At 36.3% G+C, this 17,055-nt stretch overlaps 1 long non-coding RNA gene across 2 annotated transcripts; it reads right to left on the reverse strand.

Moving 5' to 3' along the window:
• Nucleotides 1-12,927: 12,927 nt before the first annotated feature.
• LOC111904059 (uncharacterized) lies at nt 12,928-16,529 on the reverse strand. Of its 2 annotated transcripts, none has more exons than XR_002854417.3 (7): nt 16,183-16,529; nt 15,871-15,981; nt 15,627-15,763; nt 15,430-15,537; nt 14,638-14,687; nt 14,471-14,509; nt 12,928-14,326 (listed from the first exon to the last, which is right to left on the reverse strand). It is a non-coding gene; the product is annotated as an uncharacterized LOC111904059 (long non-coding RNA). The 2 variants fall into 2 exon arrangements; XR_002854416.3 differs by having other exon boundaries at nt 15,627-15,756; nt 16,183-16,521.
• Nucleotides 16,530-17,055: the final 526 nt, after the last annotated feature.

The raw sequence follows: 17,055 nt of genomic DNA on the forward strand, positions 1-17,055 counted from the left end.
CTTGATGGATCCTCTTCAAGTGGGACCAAAGCTGGTTATGCTAATCCCTCGAACAATCCGAAGGATGCAGAGTGCTTCCATTGTCATGAAAAAGGGCACTAGAAATGAAGTTGCCCCAAGTACTTGCAGGACATAAAGGATGGCAAGATCAAGCCCTCCTTTTTGGGTATTTATACATTGAATCTAATAACTCATCACATGCTAATTCTTGGGTCCTTCACACAGGTTGTAGATTTCACATTTGTTTTGATTTGCAGGGACTAAAAGAAAGTATGGATGTGGAGCACGAGAAAATAAAATTGATCATGGAAAATAGGAAAGTGTCGCCTGTGACCAAGATTGAAGTTTTTCTTTATTGCTTAGTAATGGTTTAAATTTAGATTTGAATAATTGTTGTTACTCGACCGATATGGCGAGAAATATTACTTCCTTTCACAGTTTGTATAAACAAGGTTTTACCTTTTATTTTAATAATGAAATTGGTGGTATTAATGCTTATTATAATGGTGTATCTTACTTTGAAACATTACCTTGAAATGGTATATATGAAACTATGATGGTTGTAGATAACTTAGGAAAAATGTGTTGCACATTGATTCTTCCAATGATTTGGACAAGGCATGCTTGTGGCATTGTCGTCTTGGACATGTCAACAAGAAGCACATAGCCTAACTCTAAAAGGATGGAGTCTTGGAGTCATTCGACTTGAAGTCGGATGACACTTGCGAATCTTGTTTACTTGGAAAGATGACTAAGTCACCCTTCACTGGTACTTGCGAAAGGGGTGGAGGTTTGTTGGATCTCATACACACTGATGTGTGTGGACCCTTCAGAACTACCACAAGGGATGCTAACCGCTTCTATGTGACTTTCACTAATGATTACAGCAGATATGGCTATATCTACTTACTCAAGCATAAGTGAGAAACCTTTGAAAAGTTCAAAGAGTTTAAGCAAGAAGTGGAGAATCAATTGGACAGGAAGATAAAGATGTTGTGATCCGATCAAGGAGGAGAGTATCTTAGTATTGAGCTCCTAGACTATCTTAAGGAATGTGGAATTGTATCACAATTGACGCCACCTAGGACACCACAGCTTAATGGTGTGTCTGAAAGGAGCAATCAAACCTTACTATACATGGTTCGTTCCATGATGAGTCGAGCTTCGTTACCTATCTCATTCTGGGGGTATGCCTTAGAGACTGCCACCCATATCCTTAATCTAGTCTATACCAAAAAGGTTTCCAAAACACTTCATGAGATGTGGACAGGGAAAGTTCCCTCATTAGACCACATCAAAGTTTGGGCGAGGCTTTCGTGAGACGCGAGACGCACGACAAGCTCGAACCTCGGAGTGAGTGATGTGTTTTCATCAGCTACCTATAGAATTCCTTTGGATATCTCTTCTATAGACCGAGTGACAATGTTGTCTTCATCACGAGGAGAGGAGTCTTTCGTGAGAGAGAACTCATATGCCAAGGGGACAGTGGGAGGCAAATTGACCTTGAAGAGCTTCAAGAATCAAGTGGTGAAGGAACCTCAAACACTAGTAATCAACTTGAGGAAGAGAATCCTATTGAGCCAATTGACAAATCCGTACCTTTGAGGCGTTCCAATAGAGTTAGTGTTCCACCTGTGTTATATGGTTTTCATATAACAACTGAAGGTGATACATTTATCAGTGATATCACATTGGTAAATCTGGATGAACCTAACAACTACAAGGAAGCCATGGCAGGTCCCGAGTCTGCAAAATGGAAAGAGGCTATGGACAACGAGATTCAATCCATGTATGACAATCAAGTTTGGAACTTGGTTGACAATGCACTAGGTCGTAAGACAGTCAGGTGCAAATGGATCTTCAAGAAGAAGACCAACATGGATGGGAAAGTACACACATATAAGGTGTGATTGGTTGCGAAGGGCTTTACTCAAACTCATGGAGTTGACTATGGTGACACCTTCTCACCAGTAGCAAAGATTAAATCTATAAGGGTTATGCTAGCCATAGCTGCATTTCATGACTATGAAATATGGCAAATGGATGTCAAAACCGCTTTCCTTAATGGAAAGTTGGCTGAAGATGTTTACATGAGTCAGCCAGAGGGTTTTTGTCAATGCAAAGTACCCTAATAGAGTGTGTAAGCTTGAGAAATCCATTTATGGATTAAAAACAAGCATCTCGCAGATGGAATCTTTGTTTTGATGAGAAAGTCAAAGAGTTTGGATTTTCGAGAAGCGAGGATGAGTCATGTGTATATGTTAAAGCTAGTGGCAGTATAGTAAGCTTTCTGGTATTGTATGTAGATGACATACTGCTCATAGGAAACGACATCCCAACCTTGCAGGAGGTTAAGTCCTAGCTTGGGAAGTGTTTCTCTATGAAGGACCTTGGGGAAGCTGCTTACATCCTAGGGATAAGGATATTGAGAAACAGGAGTAAAAGACTAATAGGACTTAGTTAAAGTACCTACTTGGACAAGGTGTTGAAGCGTTTCAGCATGGAGAACTCCAAGAAAGGTGACATGCCTATCCAAGGCAATACCAAACCGAGTAGGACTCAGAGTCCGAGTACAAAGGCTAAGATAACAGAGATGAGTCGAATACCATATGCTTATGTAATTGGCTCGATCATGTATGCTATGACTTGTACTCGCCTTGATGTGACCTTTGTTTTGAGCATGGTCAGCAGATATCAAGGGAATCCTGGTAAATCTCATTAGACTGTGGTTAATAACATTCTTAAGTACCTGCGGATAACTAAGGACCGGGTCCTTACCCTCGGTGGGAGGATGACTTGAGAGTGACAGGGTATAGTGACGCCAGCTTTCAAACCGACATAGATAATTTCAGCTCTCAGTCGGGTTGGGTGTTTACCCTGAATGGAGGAGCAGTAACATGGAAAAGTTCCAAGCAGGAGACTGTAGCTGATGCAATATGTGAATCGGAGTACATAGCAGCAAGCGAAGCATCGGAGGAGGCGATATGGTTGAAAAACTTCATCGGAGACCTTGGAGTCATACCATCCATAAAGGAGTCTGTGGAGATTTTCTGCGATAATCAAGGGGCGGTTTCCTTAACCAAGGAACCGAGTGATCATGGTAGATCAAAGCATATCGACAGAAAGTACCACTTCATAAGACATCAAGTAGAAGAAGGACACCTTGTGGTAAAGAGGATATCATCAGAGGACAACCCAACAGATCCCCTTACGAAGGCACTGACTAGGGTTAAGCACTTGCAGCATGCAAGGGGCATTGGGCTAACGGACGATATTAGTTTTAGTGGTTAGATAAATAGAAACTTGTAATAGCTAAATTGTAATTGACATTTGATGATTAAATAAAAGGAATTTTATTTAAAAGTAAAGTTATTGTCTTGTGTCAATTATTTACTATTGTTTCACTTTGTATGTTTTGACTTCCAGAATAATAAGATTATTCAAACCATCCATAGTCGTTCATACTTTGGAAGTAGGTAATGAGGCTAGACTGTCATGAGTTGGCTTCTAGATTGTCTAAGGCGTTAGACATAACGAAAGTATGCTACACCGTTTATGAGTGCACCTAAAATAACATTTGAGTATTGGATTCAACCCGCGCTCACCTGAATTACTTCATGGAATTTATCACGAATAATCGTGAGACGATAATATCATATAGTATTCAAACCAAGGTATATCAGTTGTTGACTACAAGTTAGTTGTGAATTGATGGCATGAAAACGCATCAATAACTTGATGTTATAAAATGTGTTGTTGTGCATGATTTGATGAGTATTTAGTACAAGCATATAATGTCGAAGTTTCTTTGTTCCTTTTATCCTAATAGGATTAAAAGCGAAATCTTGGCCCCCTCGATGATTCTATTTTGACTATGTGTCATGCCCGGTCAGAATTAAATTGATGTGTTCGGTTATGTTCAATGTCATACGAATAAGAAATCGGGAAACAAATTGCAGGACAAATAAGTATGACTATGTTCCATGTATTTGTCCACACGGAAGAATATATGATTCCTTATCTAAAGGATGTGGTATTGACTAGGTCAGAGTAGACAGCGGCTTTTAAAAGTTGTGATTGTTAAGTCGGATCCTGAAGTAGCATTGGAAGCTATAGTTATTAAACTTATCCAAGTGGAAGACTGTTGGATTTTGGTGTCTAAGCGCATAACTATAACTGGGATGTACTTGACCCGATTGTAGCATGGTCATTTTGGGTTGCCTTCATTAGTGCAATTTGATAGGATAGACTTTGGAGAATAAGGTTATTTATCATTTATTAATATATTATAAGTATAATATATTAATTGAGAAATCATATTATTTAATTAGTATTGGTCAAGAATTAATTTGGAATTAATTCTGTGATCAAAAGAGACTAATTAAATATATGGGGATTAATTATCTAAATCAATGATTCTTATAGTGTGGGCTAATGATCCATGGTTATTTAGGATGGGCTAAACCAATGAGATAGTCCATGGATAGTCCATAGAGGTTTAACCCATGGAGCCTAAGTAATATGAAAGGTCATTAGGGTTTACAAGGTGTAACCCTAGCATTTTCTATACTATAAAAGCACACCCCTAGAACCAAAATCGGTTACACCATCATTCTAAGAGGTTTGATATTGATTTTGTGTTAAGTAACTTATTCTCTTAAGCCTCCTCTTGCATTTGGTGTTTGTGACACATTAGAGGCATCACACTTGAGGTGCTCAAGCTTTCAAAGTTCAAGAACTACAAGTCCTTCTAAGATGTAAGTTATCTAACTAGTTGTATTGCTCAATGGTCAATTTGTATGCTAGTTAGGATGTATGCTTTGGAAAATTGAAAATATGCATGTATAATTAGAGAAAACGTAGATCCAAAGCATCTAGGGTTGCATGTGCACCATAAGAGTGTTATAGTGATCAAAACCCAACAGTTATTGGGCCGCAATGGGACATAAGAAGTCAGATAATCGGCCAAGGACATGTTTGGGCTTAATGGAAGGCCCATTTGAGGAGTTGGGCCCAATTTAGAAAATTGCGCCATTAGTGGGCCTTTAGTAGGCCATTAGTGGGCTTTGAAAGATTAGTAGGAATTAGGCCTAGGTTATGGTCCAAATTAGATCAAGGGGTAAAATGGTCATTTTACCCTAAGAAAGATTATTGGATTTTGACTAAGTGTTATTGTTAATGATAGTTGGGGAGTCGAGGGAGCAACCGATAGAGATTCCATATCGAGAGGTTCAGCAACCAGCTTTGTGAGGTGAGTTTTCCTCCAGTAAGAACGGGTCGAAGGCACCAATGCCAGCCCATTTATGTATGTTAGCATATGTCATACTTAGGTCCGATGTTGGGGTTAGCCCGATGTAGGTTATATGTTTCCGAACTTTGGTACGATGTCGGGGGAAGCCCGAGGAATGTTTGTATGCTTGATGTCTTCATGATTCGTGCATGTGCTTGTTTATATGTTCCAGGATTTGGTCCGTTGTTGGGGTAAGACCGAGGAATGTTTTAGCTAATATGTTATGTTTATATTTTCTGGGCTTCGGTCCGAGGTCGGGGCAATCCAGAGGAATTTTTATATTCTCATGTTATGTGTTTATATTATATGCTTTGTTGATATGTTATATGTATTCCGAACTTCGGTCTGATGTCGAGCGGGGCCCGATGTCGGACTTCGGTTTGATGCCGGGCTGAGCCCGATGTAGCGAGCAAGGCCCAATGTATGTTATTACGTGATTATGTATATGATATGTGGTAGCTTGGGGAGACTAACTAAGATTCGTGCTTACAATTTTCTGTTTTGGTTTCAGGTACTTCTGCTAGGAAGGGGAAGGGCTCGGGATGATTGCAGTGTACACACCATATGTTCAGCTTGGGATTTTTATACTCTGATATTGTTGACAGATGTTATGATGTATTGAGATACATTACTTGTGTTTTATGAGACGATTTGGATGATTATGCTTTTATTTATAATTTAAAAATGAAAATTTTGGACTGTATTTTTGGGATGTTTCAATGTATCTCAATTTGAAGAATAGTAGATGTTATCATCTTAGAATTGTGATTGAATCCATGAAGTAATCTCTAAGTCTGGGTTTATCCACTACTAAAAATCCCTTCAAGCACTCATGATCATTGTAACGTCTCGAAACCACGGTAAGATTTTTTAGTTTTATAAAATACATTTTCATAAAATCCATAGCATAATCAAACATTGTTTCAATGACAACACCATAAAAATAAAAGTATCAAAATCATCTCTTAAAATATAAATTAGCGGGAGGATGTGTACGATCATGCCTTATCCTTGCCCCAATCATCTGAAGTACTTAAAACCATTTAAATCCACAAGTGTAAGTCAAAGCTTAGTGAGTTCCCTCAAAATACCCCACACAAAAATACACGTACAATGCATACACACTTGAGCCTTCAGTCTGTCTGGACCGTCTCCCAAGGACTACAAGATGCTTGGACCTTCTACTAAGCCTACAGTCTACTGGACCGCTTACATTAGCTGGATCGTTCCCTTGAGCCTACAGTCTTATTAGGCCGCCTCACAAGGCCTATAGTACAATGGACCACCCGGGTATCTTAGCTTACATCACAAAGCAACACTGCTTCAACCCAACCAGCTACAATATATCGACATATGCAAACAAATAAACAATAACCGGGAAACACAAGTAATCATAGAGATCTACCAATCTAACATATTATTACAACATACCAACATCCTACACACAAGGATACATAAAGTAGTATAAAGTATAGTGAGAAAACTCACCTCACAGTCTAGCAGATAACAGTACAACTCACACAATCCGAGAACTGATACTACAACTTACCTATACAACAATCAGGGGCCAATTCTAAAACTACAACCCAAAACCCTCAAATTGACCTAAAATCAAGCATGGTCAAAAATTCAGTGGTCAAAGTCAAAGTCAACAATCAAAAGTCTCACAGCCAACTGTCACACCGTGGCCAAGCTTCTTCCACCTCGTCAACCTAAGGCAAAAACAGTCACGGAGACTATCTATTGCCACATCATGGAGACCAATCCTCCACGCTGTGGGAATTGTTCAGGCCATCTTGATGCATTAAGTCTCTTAATCACCAAGGCCACCCATCCATACTTTCCAGAAGGCTACTGTTTCATCTGTAATGCTTGCACTTTTCGTTAAACATTTTGTGGATAGAACCATATTTAATTTGTCATTTAAATGTAAATTATATCGTAAATAAATAATAAATGAGAAAATTTTCTTATTTTCTACGTGTTTATGGAGTGTACTTTTTATATAATATGTATTGATGTTATACGGATAAATATTATAACAAAATAATATTTGTATAAAAATACGATTAAAAACGAGATGAGGAAGTTACGATTTTTCAAAGTTTCGAGTGTGAAACAGTACAATAGTGTGCAACACAGAAATCAAAAGGAAAATCAGTTGATTATTAGCCGAAACAATCCAAATGAAAGTTGTAGTACTCTTCATTAGGAGACCAATGATATAAAAACGTTAAGAATGGAGTTTGTATGCAGAAGTTATGAATTTCGCAGCGTTATTTACAGTCTAAGTCTTCTCATGTCGTAAAACGAAAAATAATGTGACAATTGGTCGTGTGAGTCTAAATGAAAGTTGTAGTACCCCTTGATAGCTATGTGTGGATATAAAGAACGTCGAAAACATAGCTCATATGAGGAAGTTATGAATTTTACAAGATAATTAATTTCCTATGAACAAGGAACCGACACGTGACACCGTAGAAGTGCGACACGTGTCGCGATCTGGCACACCCTTTTCACCCCACAGCTTGCACTGAGATGGTGACAGGTGTGGCGTGCCCCCTGATTTTGCTACAAATATTGTGTTGTCCTTCTTTAAATTTGCTCAAATCCTCTCCAAACACTCTCAAACTTTCTCGAGGATCGACTCTAGTGGTTCTTAAGCGTTAGTAGTGAAGCTCTGAAGTGTTAGAGAGCCCTGGGAAATAGAGCTTTCGGTTTTGTAGTTATGCCCACGCAAAGTCTGGTTTTTCGCTAAATGACCTGTAAATTGAGTTATGCTTACCGTGCTTTAAGCATGTAACATCTAATTTCCAGGTATTTCTTTTGACCCTTGAGTTAAGATTTGTTTGCAAGATTTGTCCTTTATGGCATTTTCGTAATTATGGGTGTAGCATGTGTATGCTGGGCATACTAGGCCCTATGCGTGTATGTTGGGCATACACATAGGTATGCAGGGCGTACGCAACTTGGACTCAACCCTAATATTTAGTGTTTGTGCACTATATAAGCACCATTATAGTCCCAAAATCGTTCATCATATCAACCTCTATCCCATAAGTGACCCTCCTTGCAAACTCTAATCTACTTTGATCATTTGGAGCTTTTAGAATGAATAATGGGCTTTCTTGGTTGTAAAGGAAGATCATCAAGGAAGTGGCTTTGCCCTCAAGACTTTGGATCCAACATTTTCTTTTCATTGTGCATCTTGTGTAGGTAAAAAGCTTCAACCTTGGTGTTTGTTTCTTATGGATCTAGTTTTAACTCAAGTTGTCACCTTTTTGGTCCCAAACTTGATCCTTGTAAGTAGGAGGTACTCCAAGACGTTTGAGTTGTCCATTCAAAGGTTTTAGGGTGTGCTAAGTAATAAAAATGTGTTTTGGTCATTAGTTTCTCTCCATGCATGTGCTTGGGTGTCTTAATGGGTAAAGAAGTTAGGGTTTTTGGAGCTAAGGTCTTAATAGCCATTCTAAACCATAAAGTTGGAAACTTTATGGTTTAGGAGATCCTTTTGAGCCTATATCTGGATTTTAGACGTAAATGCTTAAGGATTAAGCAGTTAATGGGTAAGGTGGTGAGCATTCATGTATATTGGGTGTACCAAGGGGTATGATGCGCATACGTGGTCAACTCCCTGATTTTTGGTCAACCATGATGTACGCCCCACATATGTAAGAAGTACGCCATGCGTACTCACTGAGTCAACTCGGCTAAAAATTGACTTTGACCTGGATTTGACTAGGGTTTGACCTAGGGGTATTTTAGGTATTTTGACATATATGCTGAGATTGTGTCATTAATTTTATTAAGGTGACTGTCAGAGTTGATCGAGGAGCAGCGTGCTATTCAGTTTGTTTATCTGTATGTGAGGTGAATTTTCTCACTATATCTATGAATCGAAGGCACCAATGTCGGCCCATTACTTGTTATGTGGAATGTTAGTTGTCTCTGTGATACTTGCATGAAAGACCAGGATATGACCCCTAGCAATTGTATGAAAGACCAGGATCTGGCCCCTGACACTTGTATTCAAGACCGGGATTTGACCATCGGCATTGCAAGGAAAGACCATGAAGGTAGTCCATAAAACTTGTATGTAAGACTAGGATTTGGCCCTCAACATTGCAAGGAAAAACCATGGGATAGCCCATGACACTTGTATGTTTTGGGTATGTGGTATTTTGAGGAATTCACTGAGCTTTGTTCTTACAGTTTATGTTTATAGTTTCAGGTACTTCTGGTTCGAAAGGGAAGAGCCCGACCTGATGGCACAACATCCCCCTCATGATTTCCGCATTTGAAATAATTATACTCTGATGTTTTGAATATTATGACTTGATGTTGTTTTTAAACAAATAATGAATGATTTGATATATTTTTAAATGAAAAATTTTATTACCGTTTTCGGGACGTTACAAAGTATAACTTATACTTATGTTTTATAATCGTTATTATGAACTTATAAATAAGATTTATCACTAATACCAGTCGTTATACTGATTGATCTACTTACGAAAATTATAACAAAGTAAAAACAGTGAGGTGTTTAGAGTGGATTTTCCAAACAATATATTTTTATATACCAAACGGATCCTATCTCTAATACGATCTTACCTGGTTGTTTCTTATCAGCTATTAGTTGTTATTTTGTTTGGGGTTATTGATAAATCTAAGAAACAAAAATTATAACCGTGAATATTATAAACAGTAACTAAACGTAATAATATTTTACCTAGGCTCTTTTTAAAAGAAAAAGTTGAAACGTATTTGGGTGAATATTTAACTTAAAGTCGTTCACCTTTAACTAGGTGAATATGTAGTTAATTTCAAGTGTTTGATTATAATAAAATTAATTATTTTAAATATTTATCGTTTGAATGATTTTTTATATGTTAACTATTATATATATATATATATATATATATATATATATATATATATATATATATATATATATATATATATATATATATATGTGTGTGTATTTCATGTTGATTTTATTTACTAAGTTATAATAGTATTGTAAAATCCGGAAACTTTATTTAAAATCGATTTTCTTTTATTATAGTCTTATTAATTTTAATTTAAGACTTATAAAGGATATTAGATCAAAGTAAGTTGAAATTATGAATAGTCTCATAGTCGGGTAATGTGTGGGACTTAAAGCGGAGTGTAGTAGTCCTCTTTTTGGATAGTCAGTATTGAAAGGTCCAGATTAAACAGTTGCAGGGTATGTCTGGAGCATCTTCCAGAGTGAGATAAAAACACCTGATTATTCTAGACGGTCTTGTGAATTACGTTGATAGTGTGGTGTTATAAACCACGAACGTAGATAAAATGGGATATCATATTTATCATAATTACTCTAAACATTGGTTGCCTTAAATGAGTTACACTGGCCAAGAATCCCTAGTTGTATAGTCAAACAATTACTCAAACGATTCATCAGGTTAGGCGATTCTTCCAAATATTTGTTGAACTAAGATTTGCGAGAATCGGTTGGACTGAGTATGTCTGGGTAGAATGTCCTATAGATATTTAAGTTGGATATATATATATATATATATATATATATATATATATATATATATATATATATATATATATATATATATATTGTTTGGAAATGTTTGATTTGCATGATTATTAATATAATTTAATATTAGTAAATTATTATGGGCTTGAAAACCATATGTATCTCACCAACTTTTCCCAAACTTGACCCACTCAATTTGTATGCATCATAGGTAGCGGTACTAAGGTTGCTGGAATCTAAGTTAGGATGCTGAGTGAATAAGAGACAAGCATGTAATAGTATTCCGGACCTTATGTCTTTACGATGTAACCTATGTTGGATAATTATGGCATCCTTAATTTTTTGTTATTTTTAAATAATATTTGTTATGTCAAAATGTTTTATTTAACTTGGATTTTCCACAACAAAGACAATTGATATTTTAAAGTGTAAAAAAAAGTTTTAATTGGTTTTAAAAAAATGGGGGATGTCTCAGTTGGTATCCGAGCATTAGTTTAAGCAAACTAGGAATTTTTATAAATTCTAGACTTAAACTTAGAAGTTAAGTATAAATGGCGAGGCGTGTGATAACATTCTTTAGGATAAATACCTTAATTGCTATAATATAGACACATGTACTAGCGTATTATAGGAAGATGCCTTAATTGCTACTGTGTTCTAAATATATTTTGATGATTACTAAGTAAAATTACTATTATTCTATACTACTCATACCTACGAGTATAGAACGAAATAACGATCACAAGAAGCGGCAAAATTGTCAATAAGGATAGAGGCCCAACACTTCAAAATGTTAGGGTTGGTGCTGCTCCTTTCTCTATGGAAGAAGTTCTATTGATGATGAAAACCATACTAGATCAACAATGACGTGAGTTTAGGGAACTTGTGACTCAAGAACTAGCAAATGACAGAGGCAGAATTCTAGTGATCAACGAGCCAGTAATCAACGAGCTAATAAAAGATGAACCGATTCCTACTCATGAAACGACGGTTCAGGAAGGAGGCAGTGAATCTGAAAGTAACCAAGGGTTGCCTCTTCCAGAAAGACCTGATGTTAAAGAGAATGACGAATTCAAAAGATTGTGCAAGTATAAGGACTTTATGACTTACAAACCAACATCGTTTAACATGAAATAGAATCTAATGGCCCTTATGGAATGGATTTCTGAAATGGAGCTAGCCTTCATTACTTGTGGTTGCACGGGTAAAGCACAAACCACTTACATTGTGCGCCAAATCAAAGGTGCACCAGTTCGTTGTTGGAACACACTGGGAAAGACAATTAGCCCTAACAAGCCACTGCAGCTAACATGGGATGAATTCCTAATGCATTTCAAGCGAAAGTTATTCTCAACTCAAAACATGCTAGAGCTGTTGAGCCAATTCCTGACACTCAAGAAGGGCAACATGTCCAATGATGATTATACCAATGCTTTCACTGATAAGATGGAGTACGCCTTGCACATTGTTCCCAATGAACTATAAAAGATTGATAGGTATGTAAAAGGACTGTCATGGGAGTACTCTATTCCAGTACATCATGCACCTACTTTGGAGGTAGCCATCTGGGTTGCAAAGTCTATTGAAAACATGATAAAAAGGACCGTCGACAAAGCTGAAGTTGGCAAGAAGAGAAAGACTGGAGGTCTCTCAGGAAAGAATAATAATAATAATAATAATAATAATAATAATAACTAGAGAAGATTCCCCCGCTTTGCAGGGGTTGGAAGGCCTTCAATTATAGATGCTTATTAGCAAAAACCAATTTAATCAACACCTAGTAAAAAATGACACAAATTACTAAACTTATGTTCATAAACTTAAAAAAAACCTTAAGTCCATAATTCCCCAAATTTATAGTTGAAAACATTTGGTTTTGGCATAATATAAAGCTGCAGCAAGTAACAAAAAGAGAAGTAGGAACCATAAGATTGAGCATGTCTACATCGTTGTTCACCATTTACTTTCACCTACTCAACTTCATTCTCATTCTGCTGCTAATTCCCATTGTTTTGTCTACCACCATTCCCGTTCCATTCCCATTTAATTTTCCATTCCAGCCTCAATTTTTATTTTTTGTTGTATCAGTAGCCAAGTATAGTTTACCCCTGAATTTAAAAGAAATAAGTTATACCCACGCTCCTCGTGGAGGGTAGGTTGCTGTTTTAGTTTGAGATTGGTAACACTGTCTTACATGGCCACAAAGACAAAGCGATTTTACAAATTTACCCCTCATCTTCCGTATAATTGTCCTATCAGCTATTCCCACTTGCATTAGGTCGAAGAAGTCGACCATTGATTGAGATGGATTAGGGATGGGCCAAGCAATATGAAGGTGAGATGGATTCAAGTTAGCACACCAATCACTTGTTTTATAGTATTGCTAGAAATTTTTTGATGAATTTCAAATTGAGCCCATATTATGACTTCAAGAAGGTGACAAATGAAGTTTAAATTTCAACACAAAAACAAATAACTTTTGTTCTCTTTTAGTTGGCCAATTATCCCATATTTGTTGGCAATTGTACACAATATATACATTTTTCTTAACCACAAAACCAACACAATAACCTCTTAAATATAAAGAAAAATTTTCAAAACTAATTTAAGGTTGAAAGATACACTAACTATAAAGAACACCTGCCCCAGACCAATTTCCATCTGATTTTCCAGTTTTACCCTCAGAAGATGGGGTAAATGTCACAAAGTAAAATAGAGAGTGAGAAAGAGAACATACACGTTGTTGAAGCTTTCCATAACAGTGACATCATACACAATATGTATCAATTGTTTTAAAAGATGCAAACAAATGGGAATTATAATTATGATTTTATATTATTTTGAATCAGTTACCTTCCAAATGACTAAATTCATTGTTTAATTGAAGTAGTTACTTAAAAATGAATGGAAAAAGGTTACTTTGAAGTCAAAAGTATAATGCTACGTATAACCAAAAGTCATAACTTTCTTTTTTAGCTAAATAATATCCAATTTTATATTTTGGGACACAAAATTTTACTGGTTTGTCAGATGGGTTCTCCCCACAACTATCAATATGAATGCATTGGGCGGAAAAAGTAAATGCAATTTAATGATTAAAGCTTACTTCATAATTCCTCAAGATTTGCAACATTTCTCTTCTTTAGAAAATCTTACCAGGTAACAATAGCTACATTCCCTATGGAATCATTACAAAAATAGCAATTTTCATTTGTTTTAGCTCAAAAGATTTGTCTCATCTTTAAGGGGGTTTTAAAGGGGGGGTGATCTACTTTTATTAAATTTACAAATACAAGATGGGTGTTGCAAAAAAAAAAATTATGAACTTCAATTGAATTGCAGTGAATTGATATCTAGTTTATGAAAATGAAAGTAATTATGGAGCTTTTTTCAGAAATTTTTAATAAATCATAAAAATTAATTCTTACGATTATCCCATGGGCTTCTCTGTAGTAACTACTGGTTATAGTATGAAACCACTCCTGGCCAGCAGTATCCCGCTGTATCAAGAGAAAGATTTTATTGAAAAAGTAATATTCATGTATTTAACAGTGATAAATTAAATGAAAGTAACTTTGGCCTAATGATTTTTTGAAGTAAACTATATCTAAAGTCCAAGAGTATGTGCAAGAAATAATACTCACAATCTGCAGCTTCCCATCCAGCTCCATAGTCCTACTTTTCTGAAGGATGAATTTGTAATTTTAGCAAACCCCAAAAATCAAAAGAAGTCTTGATCATAGTGTGATAATGTAAACAAAAACACATACACATACACACACACATAAAGAGATAGAGGGAGAACACTTACGAAATCAACTCCGATGGTACTCTTATCTAACTATCAGCATAAGAATCATCCTGAAATGAAGAGGACAACCACCATAAGATCCTTGAAGGAAAAAATCTATTTAGACATAAAGCATGTCTAGCTCAATTACATGGAAAAAAATTCCAATTATTTTATTGAACATTCATTATGATGATACCCTGTAAGATTATACTAACTCTAATATGGTAATGGGAAGGACGTGAATTTGAAAAATTATTTGAATATTAGTCAAATGTCATCTAATCGAGAGTATATAAGATCATCTTGTTGTGGAACACAAATCATACTGAAACGAAGAGCAAATCAGTAAATACTATAAACAAAAAGACACCTACTTGACTTTGGAGGGGATCTAATTCTCTAGAGATTAATTGTTGCAAGGCTAAAACAGTTAAATAAAGAAATTAGTAATGAAGATGAAGATGAAGAAGCATAATTTAAGAAATACTTGCAGGACCAGAAAGCAGGATCCTAGGATTGACAAAAAAAAAAAAGGTGATGAGATTTCTAGAGTCCTTGCTAAACTGCTACAAAATAAATGTAAAAAACTTTCAATTCCATTAATGTAGTCAATAGTTTGAACAACACAATCCGATTAAAACTCCAATGTAACATCAAGAGGTAGTTAGTGATCTTATGATCCTCTGTTTGTCCGAACATATAAATGCCTAAATACATGTAAATTCATTACTGGAGATGGCTGTGGTTATTTTAAATTGAAAAGAAACCTAATATGAAATTACATAAATAGCCCTATCCTATCACACAAACCTTTGGTGCCTCAAGAACACAACCCTGAACTTGAGCAAGTTGTTTCTCAATAGTGATTCCACAGGAAGCGGGTAAAGGGTCCTCATCGTAATTATAGTTTTTCATAGCCTGATAAGTTAAACAAAGGACAATTATATGTGAATCGTTGTAGTTCTCATGCCAACACACACAATTAATTTGGCTGAAAATCAACATACCATGGTTCAAGCATTTCATCGACCAGTTAGGGAGCATAGTCAAACTATCCTTCAAATCCCAGTACAACATCAAGGGTGCTGCAGCGTATACGGTGGTGGGCGGTGGTAGTGAAAGCCTCCTCGGTTCCAACTGCCAACTAATTGAAATTAGGGCAAATAGTATAGATTCAGGACAATAGATGTTCATTAAAGATTAAACAAAAAAAAATTAAATCATATGTTTAACACTGTGCACAGAAGATACCAGGTTGGTCAAGTACTCTCTCAGGCCCATACTTGTCTAAGAATCCTTTTGTCGAGAAATGTCTCAGGCTGATGCTGTAGGCCTTAATCACTGCATGTAATCCTCAAATGCCTGAAAATACGAATAATAAGTTTACAAAGCTTTGGAAATGTTATCAAACAGTCGCTGCACTTTGTGATCATAAAAAAAAGTAAAAAACGAAGAAGAAGTCACTTGTCATTGTATTCAATCATGCCCTGATATTATCGAACCAACGACAGCGAAAGTGAGAGGAGGCGGTGGAGGTCAGAATGGAAGTATGGAAAAACATACCTGGAGCAAGTAGAAAAACGGGTCAGATCGGTGGTGAAGAAGAAGCGAGAAGCGGTAGATACGAAGAGTGAAGCGGCAGTGAGCACAAGAATGCAGTTAGCGATTTCGGATTTGGGAGAAAAATTCAACCGAAGCAGAACCTGTATTGATAAGGCAGTGACAGTGGGATCATTGGCGGTGCTTTACAGAAATCGGAATATCATTGGGTGAGAAAACGGTGAACCAAAGCGCAAACAACACGCGTACAGCAAGAATGCAGACAATGACAAAAAAGACCCAAAGCAGAAAACGGAGGTTTTTTTTAACACATATACATAAACAGGGGACCATTTTTGTCCATCCTTAGCAATTTTACTGTAGCTAAGGATGGATAATTTTAATATATATAATAATAATAATAAGAAGAAGAAGAAGAAGAAGAAGAAGAAGAAGAAGAAGAAGAAGAAGAAGAAGAAGAAATTCTCGAAGCAACAACAACAAAACTGGAAGCAATCAAGAAGGAAAGTGGTGCAGTTAGTGTAGGAAAAGCATTTGGGCAATTGTGTTATTTGATTCAAATGCAATAAGCCATGTCATACTTCTCTGGAATGCCCAATAAAAGTAAAAGTATGCTATAATTACGGAGAAGATGGGCACATGAAAGCTGAATGCCCAAAAGCGGAAAAACCAACCCTGAAAATCCTACCAGCAAAACCCAAGGTTTTTAAGTTACCAAATGACCCTCAATGAAGCCAAAGATGAAACTGAATACATAATTCCATATCTAGTTTAAATTTTTGTTTATAGCAAACAACTCATACAAACAAATTTTAAACAAAAGTAGTTTTGATTAATAAAAAAAATCTAACTTTGTCTGGTTATTATATATGAGCA

The sequence above is a fragment of the Lactuca sativa genome, chromosome 8, assembly GCF_002870075.4.
Source record: "Lactuca sativa cultivar Salinas chromosome 8, Lsat_Salinas_v11, whole genome shotgun sequence".
In the NCBI taxonomy this organism is placed as follows: Eukaryota; Viridiplantae; Streptophyta; class Magnoliopsida; order Asterales; family Asteraceae; genus Lactuca; species Lactuca sativa.